Source organism: Peromyscus leucopus, chromosome 5, assembly GCF_004664715.2.
Source record: "Peromyscus leucopus breed LL Stock chromosome 5, UCI_PerLeu_2.1, whole genome shotgun sequence".
Classification (NCBI taxonomy): Eukaryota; Metazoa; Chordata; class Mammalia; order Rodentia; family Cricetidae; genus Peromyscus; species Peromyscus leucopus.
In genome coordinates, this window is record NC_051067.1 from 14662864 (window position 1) to 14687091 (window position 24228).

Consider the following 24228-nt stretch of genomic DNA (forward strand, 5'->3'; position numbering starts at 1 on the left):
TCTCTCACCTCGGCAGGGAGGAGAAAGAGAGCCATGGGTGGGGGGGAGTGGTCCAGGCTCTGCTCTTAACATGCCCTGCTCAGAAGCCACTCCCCAAACCAGATGGCGGCCCGCTGAGAAGAGAGTCCGCTCATGGAACTGTCTTCATACAGTTACTGATCATCATGGGTCAAGAGAAATCCTTTTAGACAAAGAAGCTTAAAATCAAATTCCTGTGGTTTGATTTAGAAACAATGCATTCTGTTTCCTTGTATTTCATATATCAGAACAAGTTCCCAGTAACTAATAAGATGTTTTGACTTTTGTTTTAGGATGTTTTAATACAAATATCCAGGGACGAGTTCTTTAATTGAGTACAGCTGAGAGACAGGCTGTTTAGCCATGCATTTGGACTGTCAGCTGCTAGAGAAGTCTGGGCAAAAAGCCCTTCAGTGAGTGGACCTTAGGGATGCTGTGGAGGGATGAAGCTGGGGAACCTGGGTTTCTGCCCAAGCATCACAGGTACTTCTCATCTTGTACTTGGCGCCTCTGTGAGACAGAGTAGAGGGAGGGGACCGGATCTGGGAATTCCCCTTCCCTATGGTTGGTCAGGGTTGGTCAGGGTTGTAGACAAATTTCTAAACAGTCTATTAAATAAGAAACACAGAGCCAAATACAGGGGTGAGAGCCACAGAGATCAGAGAAATAGTGAGAGCCACCAGCTAATCTTACTTAGCTCACCATGCTAGAGAGAGCCTCTTCCTGTCTAACCCGCGCCTTTATTGCCTTGCTGTTCTGCCCTCTCATTGGCTCTTAGCCCAGCTACCTCACTTCCTTATCACTGCCTGTCTGTACAGATCTCCAGGTCTCTATGGTTGGTACTGGGATTAAAGGTGTGTGTCACCATGCTTGGTTGTTCCCTTATGTGTCCTTGAACACACAGAGACTCTGCCTGCCATGTGATTGGATTAAGGGCGTGTGCTACCACTGCCTGACTTTTGTTTATGGCTGGCTATGCCCTCTGATCTCCAGGCAAACTTTATTCATTAACATACAAATTAAAATATCCCCACATTTCAGCACAAATAAAATATTACCACATTTCTCTCTTTTTTCTAATAAAAATAAAAAAATAAAAAAGTTATAACTAATATAAAAAACTATATACAATAAGTACAATAACTATATACAATATATTCAAGCAATAATAATAAAATATATCAACAATGTCTAGTCCAATTGCATTTGACAAACTCAGAGAAAATATTCCATTATCTATCCTGTTGTGGTAAGTCCAAAATGTACCTGATTCACTTTCTATCCTAACTTATATTACTAACAGAGAACTATCTTATAATGTCTTTCAAATTTATACAGTTTGCACCTCTTTAGTGAATTTCTTTTCTGAAATTCTTGGGGTTTTGTTGTTGTTTTTTGTTTTGTTTTGTTTTGTTTTTTCGAGACAGGGTTTCTCTGTGCAGCTTTGCGCCTTTCCTGGAACTCTATTTGTAGACCAGGCTGGCTTTGAACTCACAGAGATCCGCCTGCCTCTGCCTCCCGAGTGCTGGGATTAAAGGCATGTGCCACCACTGCCCGGCCTTTTCTGAAATTCTTAACAAGGAAAACTATAACTGTCTAATCTTCAACTCCCTCAGAGACTCAAGAAGGAAATAATATTACCTAGTAAAACAGGAAGTGCAAACAAGCAACTTCCAAAAAAATGTGAGTTGACAGAAACAGCCAGCTGCCTGGACAGTCACCCAAGGTTTCTCTGCAACATTGGGGCATCATCTTCAGCCTATAGGCTTAGAGTATCTGACAGACTCATTTGTGAAGTAGGATGTACACAAGGTGAAGTAGGATGTACACAGTTCGACCTCATATTTGGTGAGAACAGTCCATGTACTAGATAACCCTGAATTCCACCAGTGTCATGATTCAGAATTTTAAATTCTGGAAATTGCTGATATTTTTGGAATTCAGCTGTCCATTCTTCTCGGCTTGTGGGTGGCTTCATATCGGCATCCCATTCTTTTCCACATCCCATTCTTCTCAGCTTATGGGTGGCTTCATCTCTTTTATTAAGTGCCAGTCTACCATTGAGAGGTTAGACTCCATCAACCTAGTTATTCTTTCAAGAATAACTGTTTCAGCTGCTGTTCTACTGTACACCAGAAGCCATCAGTTGTCTGTTCAGCTGCCTTCGAAGAAAAGAGCACTGTACCTTTTCCAGATTGCAAAAGTCACTTCAGCGATGGTGCCATATTGTCCTGGCCTCAGAGGATGCTTGTTGCTAAAGACGCAACCACACTTGTCTTGACAAGGATTGGTAGTCTTTTGTTTTGTGTCCTGTCTGTGCATTTTGTCAAGCAGTCGATTTGAGGGCACTTTGTTGCCCAGTGGCTAACTTTTGCCACAATGAAAGTTAACTCCATATGCAGTTTCTTCAATGCCCATATTTTCTCTGAAGTAGATTGATGCTGCCAGGAGCCAACATTTCTCATAGTAATAAAAAAAAGAAAAAAAATCTAAGTTATTAAAACATTTTAAAAGCCATATTCTGTAGATCTCTGAAGGGTTTGAAGATGACCTGTCTATCTAAAATATATCTCTGCTTAACTTTGAAAACACCTAATGTGACTACAAGTTCAATTGTAATGACTAACTACTAACTTTCATTTCTTTATATCCTAATAGTTGGTAATAATAACATTCAAGGATTAGCAAACTGCATTACATTGTTAAATGAACTATATAAGTACAATATCCTGAACAAGATTAGAAATATATGAACATTTTCTAACAATATCCATCTCAACATATATAATTTGTATACACTATATATAAAAATCTAATCCAACGCAAAGTATTTAAAATTAGTAGTTGTCTTTTAAAAGTAGATTCAATAATCTACCTTTTTATCTATATCATATCTATACAGTGTTGGTGAGATGGTTTCTCAAGCGGGGGAGCTTCCTGGAGCACTGTGCACATGTACTGCACAGATACACATGCAAGCAAAACATCCATACACATAATAAAAAATAAATTAAAAAAACCCCACCTGCTTTCCATCCCTCTGAAGACTCACTGCACCTGCTTCTGCTAACCCAGAGGGAAGCACTAACGACATGTGCTCTGCTCAGGTGACCCATCCCTGGCACACCAAAGCAGCCACAGGGGGAATCGGCCTAAGAAGTCCATCAATGGATGAATGGTTATTGACAATGTAGTATATATGTACAGTGGAATAATCCTCAGCCATTAAAAATAAGAGAAACTTGCCAGGCGCAGGTTCCAGAACAGCCAGGTCTATGTAGAGAAAATTGTCTCAAAAAACAGAGCCAGGCATAGTGGTGCACACCTTTAGTCCCAGCACTTGGGTGGCAGAGGCAGGCAGATCTCTGTGAGTTCCAGGCCAGCCTGGTCTACATAGTCCCAGAACAGCCAGAGCTACATAGTAAGATCCTGTCTCAACTCCCTGCTCCCCCGAAGAGAGAATTCTGTCATTTGTGACAATGTAGATGAATCTGAAGGGCAAATCACATTAAGTAAAATAAGGTGAGCCCAGAAAGAAAAGTATAATACAGTCTTACTTATCTATGGAATATAAAGTATAAATTGATAAAAGCAGAGGATAGAACAAGAATCTCCAGAGGCTAGGGGCAGGGTTAGGTGGGGGGTCAAGGGAGGTAGGGTGGGTTGTTCAGGTTGAGATCTACCAAACAGCAATATGATGATAATAATGTATAGAACATTTCAAAAGAGATATGGGTACATTTCTAATTTCTCTTCAGAAAAGGGATAAGTAATGTGATAGACCTATTAATTAGTTTTATTGAAGAATCCCAGTGTTACCCATCTACGAACCCTGCATCCTTGCCAACTGATCTGGCAAGATATGGCCACGGGTACAATAGTGGTACAAATGTTATGGGGTAACCAATCACTTTCTGGAGAATTTAAGGCCCAGTTCACAGGAGGAAATATATGCCTGTGTCAATCTGGCCACAGACCCATGACTGGGAGCTCACAGGTCCCAGGAGTGACTCTTGCTAAGCTGACATAGTGCCATACTGTCTTCTAAATTCATGCTCACACTGAAGGACCAAGAGAACTGAAAAGTGAAGCCATCCCAGGAAACATTAGTCACTACCTACTAATGGTTGGAAGTCACTAGAGGAGACGGTGAATCCACTGGTAACTTGTGTGTTATATATAAAGCACATTTGCATGCACATTTATGTTTGTAGAGGTGGAGCCTTGCTGGAGGAAGTACATCACTGGGGAGGGGTGGGCCTTAAGGTTATGAGGTCCCACTTCCTGTTCTGTTTCTCTACTCAGTGCAGTGTGGCATTCAGGCTCCTGCTGCTGTGCCTCTTTCCTGCCACAGTGGCTTGTGTCCTCTCTGGAACCATAAGCCAAAATTAACCCCTTCTCCCTGAATGTGCTTTTGCCAAGACATTTTGTCACAGCAACAGAAACAAAACTCAGGCAGCTCTCCACATTATTATTATTATTATTATTATTATTATTATTATTATTATTGACAGAAGAGCTCTCACTAGATCTGGAACTCAGCAATTAGCTAGACTGTGTATGGTCAGTAAGCTCCAGGCCTCCATCCGTCCCTGCCTCCTTAGCGCTAGAAAGACAGGTGCATGCCATCCTGCTTGACTGTTTATGATCTGAGCCTGGTCCTCGTCCTTGTATAACAAGCTCCAAACCCATAGAGGCATCTCCTCAGCCCCACCCATGACCTTAATGATTCCAAGAGCCTTTGCTCTCTATTCTAAATCACATTGCCCTCTGTCCTTTGATCTCACTCATGGAGTTTCACAGAGGCAGCCTCGAATCTGTCATATTACCCTGGTGGTTGCTACATCCAGCTTTGAACTCACTTCCTTACCATTTGTTGTCTGTATATCTCATCTGTTCTTGGTGACCCACTTCCTGTTTTCTGCCTCCTTTTAGATCATTTTAGCGTTTATGGTCTTATGACCCAGTTTTCTCATAATTCTATCCTTATTAGTTTTGAGTCTGGGTGTTTTTTAATGGATGCTTCAAGATTTGCAATATGCATTGTAGTCTGTAATAGTCTGACTTGAAATAGTATTTATGCCACTTGGTGTATGGTAAACAGTTGCATAAAACTAGGCATTCATTTCCTATCTCCTATATCTTTGGCTAATGTTGTACAACTTTATTATACATATGTCATAAACATCACACCATACTTCTATTTCTGCTTTAAACATTCACTTCTACGTTAGCGGATTGAAAACAAAGTAGAAATCTGTGTGTTATTTAGCGTTATACTCTCCACCTCTCTTCACTAGTTTCCATGTGTCTGGACCATCTCCTGGCACTGATTTTCTTCGGTGAGGAAGGCAGAAAGCCACATTCCCGTAGGACAAGCCTGCAGCTCATTAAGTCTTCCTGTTCAGTGCGCCTTGAAAAGTCTGTATTATGTCTTCATGTGAAAACGTGGTTTTTTGTTAGTTACAGAATTGTGGGTTGATAGGTTTGCTTTTTCCTTTCACTGCTTCAATGTTCTCCTCGCCTTTGTTCCTTTGTATTTAAAGTGTCTCTCTTTACTCAGGCTGCATTTAATACATCCTTATTATAGCTCTTTTTGAGCAATTTGCCTGTGATGTCCTTGGCTTCATTTTCTTTCCTTTTCTTTTTTTTTTTTTATAAATATTTTATTTAATTGTATTTTATGTGCATTGGTGTTTTATCTGCACTCATGTTTGGCATGAGGGTGTTGGATCCCCTGAAAGTGGAGTTACAGACAGTGGTGAGCTGCCATGTGGGTGCTGGGAATTGAACCTGGGTCCTCTGGAAGAGCAGTCAGTGCTCTAAACTGCTGAGCCATCTCTCTAGCCCCCTGGCTTCATTTTCTTATTTCTTCTTGTCTTTGGGGTTTGTTGAATTTACTGGGACTAAGGATTTATATATTCACCAAAGTTGGGAAGTTTTTTTGTTATTATTTCTTCAAAACGGCTACATCGTCCCTTCCTTTGAAGGCTAGTGCACGATTTAAATGTGCACTAGAACACTTGAGGGTTCACAGCTCTCTGACACACTCACTCTTCAGCTTTACTCTTAGTTGGTTCCATTCTGACTGTTCTGTTGTTTGACTTCAAGCCCCGTTGATTTCCTGTGCACTGAATAGCTGGTTCTTGTCCTGTGCTCTTGTGTATTTATCTCAGGCTTTCGTTTGGAATGTTTCTCAAATGCCGTTTATTATGCTTCCATGTCTTCATTTAAGATGCTGAATCTTTCCTGTCTTCTTGAGTATGTTGAGTGTATTACAGTTATTTATCTATATGTATCATCATGTATATCTTTAAACATGTTTAGATTCATATATTTTATGTGTGTTTCACCTGCATGTTCGTTTATGCACCACATACGTGCAGTGCCTAGGGGTATTAGATTCTGTTGTCGTTTGTTTTTTACTCTTTTGGGTAGCCCGCCACCCAGCTCCCAAATAAATCACACATGGAGGCTTATCCTTAATTATAAATGCCCGGCCTTAGCATGGCTTCTTTCTTGCCAGTCCTTAACTTTAAATTATCCCATTTACCTTTTGCCTCTGGGCTTTCCCTGTTCTCTTACTTCTGTAAATCTTACTCTTACTCTGTGGCTTGCTGTGTAGCTGGGTGGCTGACCCCTGGGTCCTCCTCCTTCTCTGGCTACTTCTTCTTCCTCCCAGATTTCTCCTTCCATATATTTTCTCTGCCTGCCAGCCCCACCTATCCTTTCTCCTGCCTTGATATTGGCCATTCAGTTCTTTGTTAGACCATCAAGTGTTTTAGACAGGCAAAGTAACACAGTTTCACAGAGTTAAACAAATGCAACATAAATAAAAATAATACACCTTGAAAAAGTATTCTACAACAAGATTCCCTGTAACTATAGAGTTAATTATGGATGGTTGTGAGCTACTGTATGAGTACTGGGAACTGAACCTGGGTCTTCTGCAAGAGCAACAGGTGCTCTTAACCCCCGAACCATCACTCCAGCCCCTAACTATATCTGTTTAATGTCATCGTCTGAATTCTGCCCTGTCTTACTTCTGAATCTGTTTTTATTGGTTTACTTCTTTATTAGGAGTCAGATTTTCCTGCCTCTTTCTGTGCCTGACAACTTTTGGTTGCATGCCAGTTACTACAGACTTCTACTCTCGGGGCGCTCATTAGGAATTGTTACCTTTTTGAGGTGCCCAATATTTTTGTGTTCCAATAAATATCACACGTTATTTTAGGGTGAAGTTGATTTCCTTAAGCCAGGTCAACTCTTTTGAGGCTTGTTTTAGGTTTTATTCAACAGAAAAAGAGTGGTTAATGTTGTTCAGAGTTCAACAGAGACTGTTTCCCTCTAGGGTAGTGGTTCTCAACCTTCCAGATGCTTCGACCCTTTAACACAGTTCCTCATGTTGCGGTGACCCCCAACCATAAAATTATTTTGTTGCTACTTCATAACTGTAATTTTACTACTGTTATGAATTATGATGTAAATATCTGACATGCAACCCCTGTGAAGGGGTCATCATGACCCACAGGTTGAGATTCACTGTTCGAGAGGAATTATTTTAGTGTCTGTAGATTATTTTATCATCAATTGAGGGATGTTGCTAAGGTACCAGTGGGTAGGAACTGCTGTTAGCATGGCAGGACATGTGGAAGGACACCCAGCCCAGTGAGGAGCCGCCCAGGACAGTGAGGAGCCGCCCAGGACAGTGAGGAGCCACCCAGGACAGTGAGGAGCCACTCAGGACAGTGAGGAGCCACTCAGGACAGTGAGGAGCCACCCAGGACAGTGAGGAGCCACCCAGGACAGCTCAGTGAGGAGCCGTCCAGGACAGTGAGGAGCCACCCAGGACAGTGAGGAGCCACCCAGCACAGCCCAGTGAGGAACCAGCCAGCACATAATGGCCACAAGGCTAAGGCCGAGAAACCTAAATGTGGAGCTCATTTTTCTTGTCTGCTCAGACCGTTCCTTCCTGCTGCCCGCTCCCTGGATGAGGGGAACAGAAACTGCCCCATCCCTGTGCAAGCACCAGAAACAGTTTCTTGTGCTTCTTCATCTCCCCCATGTGTGTGCACTGACTGGAACTCAACTGGAGACTTAACCGTTACTAGGGTTGTATTCTGGGAGGTCAGAGGACAACTTTCAGAACCGAGTCTCTCCTACCATGGGTTCTGGGGCTCACCCTTGCCTGCTGAGCCTCTTTCCCGGAATCTCTAGCAGGTATGGGGTGTTAGTGTGTCCATAATTTTGCCAAAGAAGACTTTTAGTTGGGTAAATTAATCTACAAAGATCGCTTTGTGGGGAGGCAGGGGAGCAGACATGCTTGCGCCATGAGACACTGGTGAGAGCCCAAGGACGACCCCCAGGTCCTCAGTCTCTACTGTGTGAGCCAAGCAGGTTGGCCTCGAGCTTCCGGAGCATCTCCTGTCACCACACCCCATCTCCTGGCAGCCCTGACCCCAGCTCTTGCTTTCTTTTAGGGAGCTGAACTCAGGTGGCCTGGTTTGTATGGTGTGATGGCTATTCTTCGTTGTCAACTTGACTACATCTGGAATGAACTCCGATCCAGATGTAGAGGGCACAGCTGTGAGAGATTTTCTGGTTGGGTTGAAGTTGGGTGAACCCACTTCTAGTCCAGACCTTTGAGATAGGAAGACACACCCTTGATCTGGATCTTGAGACAAGAAGACACAGGCTTTTGATCTGGATCTTGAGGCAGGCAGACACACCTTTAATCCAGATCTTGAAGCGGGAAGACACACCTTTAATCTGAGCCACACACTGTGGGAAGCCTATATAAGGATAAGGAAGAAGGAAGCTCTTGACTGTTTGCCCCACCTTGTCAGCATGTCCATTCCTTCACTGGCATTGGAGTCTACTTCTTCAGGATTCCAGCACATACAGAAGACCAGCTGAGACACCCAGCCTCGTGGGACTGAGCAACTACTAGATTCTTGGACTTTCCATTTACAGCCAGTCATTGTTGGATTAGCTGGACTGCAGCCTGAAAGGCATTCCAATAACTTGTGTGTGTGTGTGTGTGTGTGTGTGTGTGTGTGTGTGTGTGTGTGTGTGTGTAGAGAGAGAGAGAGAGATTCCTTCTATAAGTGAATCTAGAGGACCCTGACTAATACATAAGACAAGCACTTTTACCCTTTAAGGTGTCTTCTCAGTCCAATATGGAGTTTCTAACAAGCTCACAGCATACAGACTTTTAATTTCACTACATAAAAAATTTAAATACTTAAAACAGCAAAAATTACTTTTAAATTCCAAAAAAAGGGATCAGAAAGATGGCTCAGTGGTTTAAGGCACCTGCCGCCAAATCTGACCACCTAGATTCAATCTCGGTACCCACGTGGTGGAAAGAGAGGACCTACTCCTCCGAAGTGCCCTCTGACCTCCTCACACATGCTGCCTTATTCATCTGTGGACACACACACACACACACACACACACACACACACACACACACACACAAAGATAGAACTTGATACCTCAAGTGGAGAAAAAGGAAAAAGCAAGCCTAACAAGAAACCGTGTTTGCTAGTGACAGGATCCTAAATTCATCTTTGAACAATGGTGCTAACCTAATGAGAAAACTATACATTTCGAATGGCTTGGTATTGCTTAGTGTTGGTTTTTTTTTTTTTTATCATGTTTTAAACTGACCAAATATATTCAGATCAGTTCATCTGTAAGGGTTACTTCTGGCAGTCCACAGCATACATAAAGTCTATGTCATCTTAAACTTCTCTGTCCGTACCAAACCTCAAGGATGGCTTTAGTAACAGGAGCCATTTATCTAGTTGAAAATAAATTACTTGTGCTCGTTCCGGAAGGTCTGCACTGTGGAGATAATGTGTCCATGAGAAGAAGACTGCCGGGGAGTGCTAGGGAGATCACAATTGGTAAAGTGCTTGCCTTGCAAGCGTGAGAACCTGAATTTGATTACTAGAACCATGATGACACATGCATGTACTGCCAGCTCCGGGGTGGAGATAGGACAGGGACAAGAAAAACTCTGAGTCTACCAACACAGCAGGACTGATAAACCCTAGGCCGAGGGGGAAAGGCTCAGGTAAAAACAAGTACTGGGTAAGCATGAGGGTGGGAATCCCCAGGACCCACATAAAAAATGGGACACGTAGCAGAACTGTCTGTAATCCCCGGCACTCTGGCAGGGAAAATCCCAGAAGCTAGCTTGGCTCACACAGTAGGAAAACAACAAAGAGAACCTGCCTCAAGGTAAAGGTGAGGAGCAACGTCCATTATTGTCCTCTGATGTCCACATGCATGCTGTGGCGTGCATACACCCATATTCGCAGACACAAATGTGCACATATGAGCACGCACACACACACACTCATATGCACATGCAGAGTAAATAAGTAAATAAAGTGGGTGGCCCCTGAGGAATAACATCCAAAATTGACCTCTGGCCCCTTCATGTACACACACACACACACACACACCTGTAGTGACTGAGCATGGTGACACGCACCTTTAATCCCAGCACTCAGGAAGCGGAGGCAGGCAGATCTCTGTGAGTTTGAGGCCAGCCTGGTCTATACAGCAGGTTCCAGGATAACTTGGATGACATAGAGAGAGAGATCTTGTTTCAAAATACCTAAATATATAAATACATAAATAAAGTAAATAAAAATAAAAGAGCTTGTATTGGAGAAGTACTCTGTCTGGACTCCCGGTTGTCTACGGGACTTGAGGAAATGTCACTCAGCGTCATACAGAACAGCTTCTGAATGGGACAGTGTGTGATAATCTTCTATGGCTGAAGTGTCTCCCACGCTCTCAGCTCCTGCTTGCTGAGGCAGAGTCCACGGATAGCCTCTGTTTCTGCGAACATGGGGCAGCTTTTATTTCTGAAGTCTCCCTGTAACCAATCAGCCGGGGGCCTTTTTTCTATCCAAGCAGGAATTAGAGGCAGGCAAGGCTTCCTTTGCTAGCAGTTTGGGCCCCACAGAAAAACATGCTGGAGCCCTGGGTGTGTGTCCGAAGCCCTTGCCTGGCTTGGAAGTCGTGGCAGTTTCCAGGGGGCTTCTTTCTTCAGCTCTTCACAGCCCTCCTCTTCATCGCTCATGTTCCCTGTGGTTTCCGCCCTGGCCATTCTCTGGAACTCTTCAGTGCCTCTCATGGCTGTTACCACAACTGACTCTGCCACCGCGATGGTGTCGCGGCCACTCTGCTTCATTTCTGCCATCTTTATGTACCAGTCCAGTCCACTGTACTAATAATAAAGATTCAAAGTAGTCCCCCAAAAGAAGATGTGTCCTAACACCACACACTAGCACAAAAAGAACACACACACACACACACACACACACACACACACACACACACACACCACTTAGCTGCCCCCAAATAGTGATTAAGTATGTTTATCACCCTGCAATATAACTATTTTAAAACTATCTCACACCAGACACGGTAGCACACACCTGTAATTCCAAAACTTGGGAGGTAGAGGCAGGAAGATTGTAAATTTGGGGCCAGTCTGGGCTACTTAGTGAAATCTTGTCTCAAAACAACAAAAAAGAATGATTTTGTGTGAGGAGAGGGTGCAGATGTGCACGTATTTATGACGGCCAGAGGGCTGCCGTTCCCTCAGGCACCACCATGACAGGCTGTCTCATTGGTTCGCTGCACATGGAGCCCTAGGGATCCCTGCTGATGAAAGGACCCAAAGAGAAGCCATTCCATCCATTGACCCTTCTGCAAGACCGATTAACTGATTGTTAACCCCAGTGACCGTGGAGAGGTTGGGATGTTACAGGTCCACAGCCAAATTACAGTTTATCTTAGGCTGCCCCTAACCCGGCAACAGCCATTCATTGCTATTCTGAGTCTGACCAAACATCCTGTGACTAACAGGTGGAACCTTCTCGAATGTATTAACTGAAAAAACCAGTTTCTACCAGTCAGAAGGGTAAGAGTGTCATCAGATAGCATCTGGAGCCTCTAGCTGAGATTCCTCTGTTCTTCTGTAATGTCTCCATCAATGTATGTGAAAGCATTCTTGGTTCTGTTACCATAAAAACTTCACTGAACTGTTACCATGTTGGAATATGGAGTTCAGGGAAACCTGAATCTGTGTTCGGGCCAAGGTCACTCATATTTAGCTTCAGAATAAACAAACTCTTCTCTCCCTGAGATGAGACTTGTGTGTTTGTACCGACTTACCATGTCCAGCTTTCTGTGCGTGGGTTCTAGTCCTCATGCTTTCCAGGCAAGTACTTGACCAACTGGGCCGGTTTCCCAGTTCTTAATTGTTGCTGCTCTTACTATTATTTTACTTTTTACAATTTGTAATTTCTTTGGTTTGGGTTTGGGGTTATTTATTGGGCCATGGGAAAATTACCAGTGACTACACCCCTAAAGAATGACTCCCCTTCCCCCAGCAGCATTAGTGGAAAAGCTCTTCAGCTAAGGGGGTGCCTCATAAACCCCTCTTCTGTGAATGTTGATGGGCTCAGTTTGTGTCGGTCTTGTGCAGGTAACCACAGCTGCTGTGAGCTATGAGTGCAATACCCATGTCATGTCCAGAGAACAGCATTTCACGGCCCTCCTCCTTCCCCTCCAGCTCTTACATTCATTCTTCCATGACTTCCCAGAGCCTTGAAAGGAGGGTGGATGAAGTTGTCCTGTTCAGGTTGAACACTCAACGCTTATCCATTCTTAGTAATTTGACTAGTTACACGTCTCGGCATTAACATTCTCACTGCAAACTAAGCTTCTGTAACCAAGCTTGAGAGCAGCACTATTCTGTGGACATAAATGAACATTCAGAAGGCATTTTTACATTTTACAAGAGCTATGTCCATTTAGCCAAACAATGTTGGTAGGTTTCCCACTCCGCGTATGCCCTCCCCAGCTGTGGGCTTTGGACCAGTACCAGGCATGAATTCCCTCCGACGGAGTGGACATCAAATCCAATCAGAAAGCAGTTGATTACCCCATTAACATGCCACTACTGTGCAGTTGGCACATCTTTCTATTGTTGTTTTTTAAGACAGGGTTTCCCTGTGTAGCCCCGGCTGTCCTGGATCTCGCTCTGTAGACCAGGCTGGCCTCAAACTCACAGATCCACCTGCATCTGCCTCCTGAGTGCTGGGATTAAAGATGTGCATGCCCACTGTCCGGCCATTTGGCACGTCTTGCGTACAGTTGGCATTGTAGCGTGGAGGATGAGCTCTGAGGTGGGACAGCTGAGGCCCTAGAGGCCCATACAGCACTCGCATGGCTATGAAAGCCACCCAGCAAGGGAGAGAGTTCTGGTTCACTTCCAGCTTGAGTTTTCTATGTCCTGGTGTCTTCAGCAACAGTCTTATCATCTAGTTCCGGTGAGCCACGGCAATGGCATGCATTGTTTTGGGGGCTTCTGGGATCACAAATGTTAGCATCTGAATCTATAAGTTTGACGTGAAATTTTCTTTCAATATGTTATTGCATTGAAGAGACTGCAAAATTGTTGACAGACTGTGTCTATGCGTGTGTGTGTGTCTGTGAAATGGCTGTCAGTGACGTGAAATGCATTCAGAGGTGATATTAATGAAGCTCTGTCCTGATGAGTTTGGAAGAACCCGAATACCCTTTTATTCGCACAAAAGACTACAGCTCCACCTCTTGAGTGTTTATTCTAGGTCAGACTCTTTCTATAGACAACCTGTTTAATCCTTACATGGCACCTCACGACAGGTACTTCTGTTAGCCCTTTTTTATAGAGGAGGATTCAGGGAGCTTGAGTCCAGGTCTAGGCTCACAGCCAACTGCCTGCAGGACGACAAGACTGGAGCACAGGCTGTCTAGCTGCCCCTACCTGCTGGCTGCTCCCCAGGAAGCCCTTCCGCTCATGAGGTCTGAATCAGGGCTGTGGCTGGGGGCGGGGGTGGGGGTCAAGAAGAAAATATGACCACAAGGTGGCAGTAGAACTCAAAAACTTGAAGCGATGAGTACAGGGAGGTCCTTTGGGCAGGAGACTGCGAGGGGTTGGGAAACACATTGGAGGGGAGAGACCCTGTAGGACTGGGGGAGTGCTGGTCGTGCTGGCCAGGCTGGGTGAAATGACTCAGCAGCCTGGAGGGGACACTCCAGGTCACAGAATCCTAGAGGCAGCGATGATTTGGGGTCATCACAGTTTGGGGGTTAATCTTAACTTTAGCAGATGCTGGGCACAACTTCTCCCAGTATGCAGAACAGTCAGGTTCTAAGTGACTTAATCTGTTTATCTGAAGGATATTTAAAACAGGTGGGTGTGTCCAAATTTGAATCTGGTATTGGTAGGCATTTGGCCAGCACATTTTAGCTCACTGTGAAGAAATAAAAATCCTAGAGACCCAACAGACAGAAGCCACTTCTGGCTCGCTGGCTTATGTAACAGACAAGCTGTTGGAGGATTGTTCAGGCCTGGGGTTCTTTCTTGCAAATACAGCTTTGAGGAGATAGGCTGTGAGGGAGAATTGTGGGTGGGGTCTGCACAGGTGGTGACATCTCCATCACTTGTCCCATTGTGCAGCTGGGAGTGTGCCTGTGGCCGAAGGCAGCGAGTGCCTTTCCTTTGAAGATGGGGAATTTTGTTTTCCGTGCTAAGGACAGAATGTAGGGCTTCCTGCCTGCCAGGCAAATGCATCACTGTGGATGGAGCTAGATAGATCCCAGTCCCCAACATTTTTTTAAAGATTTTTATTTTATGTATATGAGTATTTTGCCTGCATGTATGTCTGTGCACCACATGTGTGCAGTTCCTGAAGAGGGCCAGAAGGCCAGAGGAGGGCCTTGGATCCCCTGGAGCTGGAGTTACAGACAGCTGTGAGCCATCATGTGGAGGCTTGGAATTGAACCTGGGTCCTTCGCAAGAGCAGCCAGTGTTCATAATCACTGGGCCATCTCTCCAATGTCCCCATTGTTGCAAAAATGGTGCTTGAGAGGCCTTGGTGGGTTTGAGCCGAGGAGACACACCATGCAGGCATGGCGTCCACGTGAAAAGTCTTATTATTAAAGGGGGAGGGGAAAGGGAAGAGAGAGAGACAGAGACAGAGAGAAAGAAGGAAAGAGAGAGGAAGAAAGAAAGAGGAAGCAGAGATGTGCACAGCCTCGTGAAGAGAGAGGGAAAGAGGAAGGAGAGGAAGGGGGAGGGCTTTTTCCTCTTAGAGGGGCTTTGTGTAAGATGACGTCAGGATGCTGGGCGGGTCCTAACACCCAATATAGTTTGTTTTTTTTTTAATTTTTTGGTAAAATATATACAGTGTAACATCTACCATTTAATCCTTTTAAATTTTAAAATCCTGTGGCTTTAATGACATTAATAGTCGTGTGTAAACATTACAGCTGTTCCAGAAACTCCTCCTTCTGAAGCTCTGTTCCCTTACCCCTCTCCTTAGCCTGTTTACCTCTATCTGCCTTTTCTCTGCAGATTTACCAGTTCTAAGTATTTCCAATTCACTGAGCCGTACACTGTCTGTCCTTTTGTGTGCGGCTTGTTTCCCTTAGCACAGAGTCTCCATGCTGCACCCACATGGCAATTTCAGTCTTAGCTAGGTGATGGCATTGTTGGGTACAAGCTTATGAAGTGAGATCTATTGGAAGTTGGGTCACTGAGGACACACATGGTGGCTGACAGCTCCAGGCCAAGGGGATCTGATGCCCTCATCTGACCTCTGCAGGCAGCAAATATGCTTATGGTGCACATAAATACATGCAAAAAAACCACTCATACACATAAAATAAATATATCTAAGCATTTTTTGAAAGAAGTTTAATGCCATTCTCTGCTATGTGGTGATTTTGAAGTCAGCCTGGGCTAGGGAATTTATATAAATTAAAAACTGAATCTTCCCATCTTGTAAATTTATTTTCCAAGGTTCTGTGTTCCAGAGAAGGAAGCTAGCACAGTTCATGTAGTCTTGTGTGTCAGCATTCCATTCTTATTGTTAAAACAGTCCATCTAACATATATGTAACATTTTTATTTTTACTTACCTGTTCATAGGCAAGCATTTGTGTTTTTCTCATCTTTGACTATTGGGAATAAAGCTTCAGTGAACATTAGCACAAAATGTCTGTTAGTATCTGCTTTCAGTTTTGGGGGTAAATGCCTGGAAGTGGAATCTCTGAGCCATATGACAGTTCTAAGTTTAACTTTCTGCAGAGCTACCAAGTGGTTTCCCACAGCAACAGCACAAGGTGGTTGGTTTTAACTGTCAGCTTGACACAATTGAGAATTACCTGGGGAGAGTCTCAATGAAGAACTGTCTAGAACAGTTACCCCACAGGCATGTCTGTCTCGATTCCAGTAATTGATGTAGGAAGGCCCACCCAGTATGGGTGACACCATTCCTAGGCAGGAGATCCTGGGCTGTGTTAGAGTGGAGAGAGTGAGCTAAGCATGCTTGAAATGCTCTCTGCTTCTTAACCTTGCACGCAATGTGACTAGCTACACGGACTCCCGGCTACCTCATCTTCCCCCCAGCAATGGACCTATGACCCGAAACTGTGAGCTGGAAATCTTTTGTCCTCTAAGTTGCTCTTGTCAGGGTATTTTATCACAGCAGCAGGAAGATAACACTAAGACATGCCTCGTTTTACTTTGTACTCGGCACTACCGAAGAGTCTGTCCCCCATCTCACCTGCAGCTGTGCTGTGGTCTGGGCAGGACTGAGAGCATCCTTTGGAAGCTCACGTCTTCAGAACCTGGCCTTCAGCTGATGATGTGCAAGGCAGCAGGGTCATTAAGACGTGAAGCCTAGGGCTTCGAGGATGACTCAGGGAGTAGAGTGCTTGCTGAGTAATCGTGGGGACCTGAGTTTGTATCCTAAGCACCCACAAGAAGCCAGGTAGTATGTCTGTTACCCCGCCACTGGGAGGAGGAGTACAAAATCAGACAGATCCCTTGACCTTGCTGGCCAGCCATCTTGGCAAACTCTAGCTTCAGCGAGAGACCCTGTTTTAAAAAAAGAAGTATTAACATTATTCTGTAAGTACTTTATAGAATTAATGTTTTAACTTAAATTTTAAAGGAAAATCTAAGGCTCAAATCACCCCCACCCACCCAGGGCAAGGTTTCTCTGTGTAGCCCTGGCTGTCCTGGAACTTATTTTGTAGATCAGGCTGGCCTTGAACTCACAGAGATCTGCCTGCTTCTGCCTCCCGAGTGCTGGGATTAAAGGTGCACTACCACTGTCCGGCTAAGTCCCAAATCTTTTTTTTTTTTTTTTTTTTTGGTTTTTTTCGAGACAGGGTTTCTCTGTGTAGCTTTGCGCCTTTCCTGGAGCTCACTTGGTAGCCCAGGCTGGCCTCGAACTCACAGAGATCCGCCTGCCTCTGCCTCCCGAGTGCTGGGATTAAAGCGTGCGCCACCACGCCCGGCTAAGTCCCAAATCTTAATGAAGCTAGCCTTAGGTTAGTGGACTGTTTTGTACTTCAGATTCAGAATTTAATGAATTAAAATTTTAGTGGTTTTCTCTTACCACTGTGAAGATGGTAGTTTTTTTTAATGACATTTAATGTGTGTGTGTGTGTGAGAGAGAGAGAGAGAGAGAGAGAGAGAGAGAGAGAGAGAGAGAGAGAGAGAGAGAGATTCATATACCACAGTGCTCATATGGAGGTCAGAGGACCACTTGTAGGACTGGGTCCCAGGTATCACACTCAGGTCTCCAGGGGGGGTGGCAAGCACCATTAATCTCTGAACCCTTGAAGTTGGCAGTCTCGGCAAAGCCTTGTAAACAAACATGTTCATAAAATTCACATCACTGTTTTTCATTTTGATTTCATGGAGTAGTCTTCTAGCAGGGGTAGTCTTCTAGTCAGTGGGAGTTAGGAGTTGGGGGGACTTGAGAATGGGCCTCATTTCTCAGATGCTCACTTCAATCCTCCGCTTGGTTTCCAGAGGTGGCTTCCTGTCTCTCTATTCATGCGTGCACTGCACCCGCTCTTTCCTTTGTAGATCTGGACAATTCGCTGTGTACTCTGTGCAGAAGTCCTGGTCCAGGAAGTACTGTTGCTTAGCAACGGGTTAACAAGTTCTTCCTCTTTGTGGCCCATGACAAAAGAGCTGAGCAGAACCTCCACAGCACTTATTTGTCCAACAAATACACAAATAGTCTCTTGTGCAGTGTTATGGATGAGCGGTAGAATTTTGTCTGTCTTTAGCTACAGCCTGGTTGACAATGTATACTTCCAATCAAACATTTATTAAAAGTTACATACTGGTTTGACTTGATTTTAAAAGTTCGTTTTTATTTGTGTATGTGCATATATGCGTGTGCGCTTGGTGTGTGAGGAGGGGCGTATGTTCCAGGGTGCCCACGCAGAGGTCAGAGGACAACTTTTTTAAAAAACATTTTTTACATTAGTTTATTTAGAGAGGGCCAGGAGACGGGGGGGGGGGGGGGAGAGAGAGAGAGAGAGAGAGAGAGAGAGAGAGAGAGAGAGAGAGAGAGAGAGAGGCATATACCTACCACAGAGCACTTCTGGAGATCAGAGGACAGTTTGCAGGAATCCGTCCTTTCCTTCCATCATGTGGGTCCCAGGGATTGAACTCAAGTTGTCAGCAGGCTAGGTAGCAAGCACGTTTACCCACTGGACCATCTTACCACACCTCCTCTTTAATTAATCTCTCTCTCTGTGTGTGTGTGTGTGTGTGTGTGTGTGTGTGTGTGTGTGTGTACTTAGACATGTGCCTGTAGGTGCCCTTGGAGGCCAGAACAAGGTATCAGACCAGCTGAAGCTAGTTATGAGGCCACCCAGGGAGAGTATTGGGAGTAGAATTCGGTCCGAGAACTGGTGAGCTATCTTTGCAGTCCCTGCAGATGTTTTTAAAGGATTAGCTATTATTCTTTGATAATTTCATACATATATACAATGTATCTTCGCTACTCCTTCACATTCTCTGCTCTTCTTTGTTTTCTTTTTTTGTAACCCACTGAGTCCAATTAGTGCTGCCCCCGCTGGCCTCTGAAGGCACCAGGCATGCACACGCACAGACAAACATGCAGGGGAAACACCCAGACACACAAGATATTGAGACGTAATTCACACACAGCTCTTACGTGTGCAGTTTAATGGGTTTTGCCGTACCACAATATCAGTTTTTTAAAATTACATATTTATCATTATGTGTGTGCATGATGTGTGTATATGAGTGTGGGCACTTGTGCATGCCACAATGCTTGTGTGCAGATCAGAGGACAGCTTTCTGGAGTTGGTTCTCTCCTTCCCCTTGTGGTCCAACTCACTTGCCAGGCTTACCCACAAGCACCCTCGCCTCCTGAGCCGTTTCACCAGCCCCAGCAATATCAGGTTTTTAAAAACTGGTAAAATACACATGACATAAAATTTCCCATTTAGCCATCTTAAGGTATGCAACTCATAGATTTTTATTCACAGTGTTGCACATCTGTCACCAATGTATAGTTCCCTAATTTTCATAGAAGCTGTACAATTCAGGGCTGGAGATACGGCTCAGTGATTAAGAGTATATACTGTTCTTGCCGAGGGGTTCCTGGCACCCATGTTGAGCAATTCAAAACTACTTGTAACTCTAGCTCCAAAGGGAACTGATGCCTCTGACTTCTATGGGTCCCTACACACCACACACACACACACACACACACACACACACACGCACGCACGCACGCACTCATCCATCCATCCATCTGTCTGTCTATCCATCTGTCCATCCGCCCGCCCGTCCATCTATCCATCTATCTTTCTATCTAATTAAAAATAATGAAAATAAATTTTAAAAGCTATAAAATTATGCAATAATATTCCATTGTTCATCCCCAACTTCTTGAAACTCTGATTACATACTGTCTCCATGAATTTACTTATTTATGGTTATTCTAGCCTATGCTTCTGTTTATACTTACGTAATTATTACCAGGCTGGAGAATTGGCTCAGTGGGCTAAGAGTGTGTTATACTTTTCCAGAGGACCTGAGCTCAGTTCCCAGCACTCACATGGGGCGCTCACTGTGTGCTCATGCACACACACATCTATATATATACACATAAATAAAATAAATCTTTTTTAAAAGTAAATAAATCATTGCCTAATGCAGAGCCATGAATTTTCATCTACTTTTTCCCTGAGAATTTTCTAGTTTTAGAGCTGAAGTTTTGTTAAGGTCTTAGTTCTTCCTCTCCCACCTAATGCCTTCTCCTTCCAATGGGCTGGCTGGAACATTCGATATTTTGTGAATGTCCACAGAGAGGGTGACGGCTCCGGCTGGCCAGTCTCTCCTAGTGTTAACTGCAGAAGTTGGATGTTTTGTCTTTGTAGATGATCTTTATCAAGACAAAGGCATTTCTGTCCTATTTCTATTCTTTGGAGACTTTTTCTCATGAATGGAGACTTATTTTGTCAGATTCTTCTCTGCCCTATATGGGCAGATATATATTCTCTTTCAGTCTGTTTTTCACTTCCCAGTGCTGAACTCAGCCTGCATTCTTAGAGGAAACCTCACTTTGTCATGGGTATAATTCTTTTTCTATATAGCTGGCCTCGATTTGATGACATTTTTAAAAGCTGATAATGAGGGTGGGAGACATGTCTCAGCAGTTAAGAGTACATACTGCTCCTGTAGAGAACCTGAGTCCAGTTCCCAGCACTCACGTTGGGCATCTCACAATTGCCTATAACTCCAACTCCAGGGGATCTGGTCTCCCCTTCTGACTCAGGGCACTTGGATGTATGTGCACATACCCACATAGATATATAATTTTTTTTAATTTTTATTTTTTAAATTACACTCATTATATTCATTAATTACACTCATGATATTAGTCACATTTGTGGTATAGATATATAATTAACACAAAAAATTTAAATTGATAAAAATTAAATAAGAATAAAAATTGATAATGAGCAGCAAATTTTAGTCAGTCTAGTAGGGGCATAGTAATATTGATGCATATAACATTTTAAACATTAATATATCTTAAAGTATTTTCATGTTTGTATTAATGAAGAATACTGGTCTATAGTGTCTTATTTTTAATATGTCTTTGGTTTGGGTATCATGGTGATACAGCACACATACCCATGTGAACACATCATACAACACACACACACACACACACACACACACACACACACACACACACACAAGAACACATTTTATGTTTTGAATTCTCTCAAAATTGTTGAGGATTGGCTTTCCACCTCTGTTTATTCCTTCTTTTTTCTCTCTTTTTGTGGAAAAATACCAAAAGAAGAATTTGAATCATCATGCTAGTCTGGATTCTACTTTGCATGGTCCGATTTAGTGTGTTCCTCACTCGCTTTAGTCCTTCCTTCCTTCCTTCCTTCCTTCTTTCCTTCCTTCCTTCCTTCCTTCCTTCCTCCCTCCCTCCCTCCCTCCCTTCCTTCCTTCCCCCCTCTCCCTCTCTCTTTTATTTTTTGTAAATTGCTAGTTAAAGTAAAAGGTAATAAAAGCACTAAGCACTAAGCAAGAAACAGCTCAGCAGTTTGGAGAACTTGCTGCTCCTGCAGAGAACCTGGGTTCATTCCCAGCACCCATATGGGGGTTCACAACCATCTGTAACTTATCACTTTCAGGGAATCTGACGCCCTCTTCTGACCTTTGTGGACATGCACACAGGGCACTTACAAACACTCATGCACATAAAATAAATCAATCAAAAGAAAATTTTAAGTAATGAGAACACTTTGAAAGTCTATCAGAATAATGAAGGAGTGGAGTAATCTCTATGCAGTGCCAGATTGAGGAAGTTCAGGGACTTCAAGGGTGATGTCTGAAGAGAAGAAGCCTGTCAGAAACCAAGGGGGGAAGCATGGCGCACGTGTGCAGACATGGTGCTGGAGAAGGAGCTGAGAGTTCCACATCTGGATGCTCAGGCAGCAGGAAGAGAGAGTGACGCTGGGCCTGACTTGAGCATTTGAAACCTCAAAGCCCATCATCCCCAGTGACACACTTCCTCCAACAAGGCCACACCTCCAGCAAGTGACTCTCCCTCCGTGTCTATGAGGCCATTTTCATTCAGACCACATAGAGGGTCGCCAGATGGCTGAACAGCCTGGAGAACTAGAAAGGCTAAGCAGAAAGAATGAAGCTGACTCCAGCACTCCAGCAGGGGAGAGGAAGTCACAGATTCTTCCACCACATAGGTCAGGAGCATTGGTCTTGAGAATGACAGCTAATCCCAGTCATGGGACAAGCCCATAGTTTTTTATAAGCCTTAAATTCAGTTGTAGGATTTGGTATGGCAGTGATGCCTATGGAATAGTTTGGCATTGGGGAAGTCCACTTGGGCACTCTCCATACTTTTGAGGGCTGTGCTCAAGCACATCTTGAGAGGGGATGCATTGCTTGAGATTGCTGTCTGGTGGGCCTCTTTGGTGTGCAGGAAGCAGTCATGGGTCAAGGAGGGCTGGACACAGATATGCTGAGAAGGCCAGGCAGGGAGAGGCTTCTGTGCTGACAGGGTCAGAGGACAGGAGCCCTACCTTCCTTGACTGAGAACAGGGTAACTGAGGAGATTGCCAATCCCGAGTCAGAGGTCAACAAGCTTCTCCAACTCCATGCCTTCCTCTCTGCCAAGCGGATTTCCATATGCAAGACTGAAAAGCCTGAATCTCAGGTTCAGTGGATGTCTTCTGCAACCTCCTCCATCCTCCAGGACGTGTGGTTTTGAGAACTAGAAATCACTGAGGGCAGTAAAGATCTCAGTGCTCTTGAAGGCTCCCAGAAACCTCCACACTCCCCAGACATTAGTCATTAGCCACCCCAAGACACACAGACTGAGCAGCCTCAGGAGAGTGAGCAAAGGCACCTAAAATGACTGTGACCCTGTGAAGCAGATGACTGTGAGCCACCCCAGTTTGAACAACAGGAAGCGGAAGAGCCTCAACTTCAGTTGATGTCATCTTCCACCTGACCACAGAATATTCTGGAGAACTCAGGAAGAAACTGCTCTAAGACACTGTCTTTGGGGTTCCCCTTTTGCCCCTATATTTTTTCTTTTTGCTCCTTTTCTATATTTGTTCATTTCTTTTAAAAAAGTTGCTCTTAATTATGAGCGTGCATATGTATGCATGCATGTGTTCATGTGTGTGTGTGTGTGTGTGTGTGTGTGTGTGTGTGTGTGTAAGTCAGGCTGAAGTTTCTTCTGCAATCCTTGTTTGGAAAAGAGTAGTTCTCATCTAAGGGCACTGTAAATTCAGTGTGCCGCCTTCCTGGTTCTTTCTACTGAAGTCTGTTAGTTTCTTACTTGTTAGTGTTTTCCTTTGTTTGTTCCCCCTGATTTTTATGTTCAATTTCTCTTAGGTTTGTCCTCTAGGTAGTGCTTTTAGTCTGCTTAGCAGAACAGGAGGAGCTTCCTTGACTCCATCTTTCTGGAAGCAGGTTCTGAGTGTGTTTGAGCGTGGCTTCACTTCCGGCAGCTGTCCTTCGCCGTTGGTTCATTGCTGTTGTCCTTGACCTTCCCTTTCTTCTCTACATGTGCTTGGTCACAGCATGTCTGTGTGATCTGGTCATTGTCCTCTGTGCTTCTGTGATGTGTATTCTTTGCCGCTGACTTCAGCAGATGCAGGTTTTCATGTACAACAGCTTTCTTTCAAGAGAGGTTGTAGGGGGGCTGGAGAGATGGCTCAGAGGTTAAGAGCACTGACTGCTCTTCCAGAGGTCCTGAGTTCAATTCCCAGCACCCACATGGTGGCTCACAACTATCTGTAATGAGATCTGGTACCCTCTCCTGTATACATAAAAAAAAAAGAGAGAGAGGTTGAAGCATTTGTTGTATTTTGTGCTGTAGGCCGCAGGAATATATCCTAAGTACTCAGCTGGTTATGGCAAAGTCACTACCTGGAGGGATCAGGGAATTCCTCCAGAGGAAGCCAAATTCCAAGGAGTTTTTGGTGTTATTTGGCTTGTTATATATCAGCTGTCTTCTGTTATGAAAATCATGTGTGCCTTCATAGTTTTCCCAATTGACTTTTCCCTTAGAAGGGCTAACAGTGTGGACTGATCACTCTCTGGACATACACATTCCAGGAATTTGGAGAACAGGTTTAGGAGAGGCTTTCTCTGGAATCAGATTATCTCCCTTAGCCACTTTCAAGGACTAACAGAAGACACCGCCCACTAACAGTGATAGCAGCCCACATGCAAGTCTCCTGACTTAAGGTAAATTCCACAAGGAGACACTGCCTAGGTGAGGTGGATGTTAAGTAA